At 64.2% G+C, this 920-nt stretch overlaps 1 non-coding gene across 1 annotated transcript; it reads left to right on the top strand.

The window, feature by feature from the left end:
• The first annotated feature begins 555 nt into the window (after window positions 1-555).
• On the top strand, window positions 556-713 carry LOC115035036. Its single transcript, XR_003840201.1, has one exon. It is a non-coding gene; the product is annotated as a 5.8S ribosomal RNA (ribosomal RNA).
• Window positions 714-920: the final 207 nt, after the last annotated feature.

Raw genomic sequence — 920 nt, forward strand, 5'->3', positions numbered from 1 at the left:
ATCCTGGGCCGACAGGCTTCCGGGTAACCCGCTGAACCTCCTTCGTGCTTAGGGATCGTGGCTTGCAATTTTTCCACGTGAACGAGGAATTCCCAGTAAGCGCGAGTCATCAGCTCGCGTTGATTACGTCCCTGCCCTTTGTACACACCGCCCGTCGCTACTACCGATTGAACGGTCGCATTGAGGTCTTCGGAGTGGACGCGCGTTATTCGGCCCCCTCGGGGGCTGGGTCGTCGCGCGATCGCGAAGATGACCGAAATCGGCCGTTTAGAGGAAGTAAAAGTCGTAACAAGGTTTCCGTAGGTGAACCTGCGGAAGGATCATTAGAGACGGGCCCGCGGTACCGGCGACACTCGCCGGTCTCGCGCGCGCCTCATCCGACCCCGTGGCCGCGTGCGCTCGCCGACTCGCTCGACGACCGCCCGCGCGCCGCGACCCCCGACCGAGCGTCGACCGAAAGATGGTTAACACGTCGAAAGACCGTACGTGCCCAGTCGTGCGTCCGCGCACGGCGCGTGGCCGTAGAAGTTTCGTCGAACAAAACAAAAAACAACCGACACCGAGCGGCGGATCACTTGGCTCGTGGATCGATGAAGACCGCAGCTATCTGCGCGTCGTCGTGTAATCCGCAGGTTATACGAACATCGACCAGTCGAACGCACATTGCGGCCTCGGTGACCCGCGGGTCCCGGGCCACGCCTGTCTGAGGGTCGTATACCGGATACTCGGCCAGACCGATGCGCCGCCCGGCAGGCGTCCGACGGCACGCCCGTCGGCCGCTCCGGTGGTGCGAGATTGGCGGTTCGACCGGGGAGAGCCGCTCGCGCGGCCGCCTCCGGTCGTCCGCCCAAGTTGTGACGGCAACAGTCACGGGTTCTCGCGTCGTCAACGGCACGTCTCCGTCCGCCCGCCGCGCGAGA

The sequence above is a fragment of the Acyrthosiphon pisum genome, unplaced genomic scaffold (assembly GCF_005508785.2).
Source record: "Acyrthosiphon pisum isolate AL4f unplaced genomic scaffold, pea_aphid_22Mar2018_4r6ur Scaffold_44;HRSCAF=333, whole genome shotgun sequence".
NCBI classification, from domain to species: Eukaryota; Metazoa; Arthropoda; class Insecta; order Hemiptera; family Aphididae; genus Acyrthosiphon; species Acyrthosiphon pisum.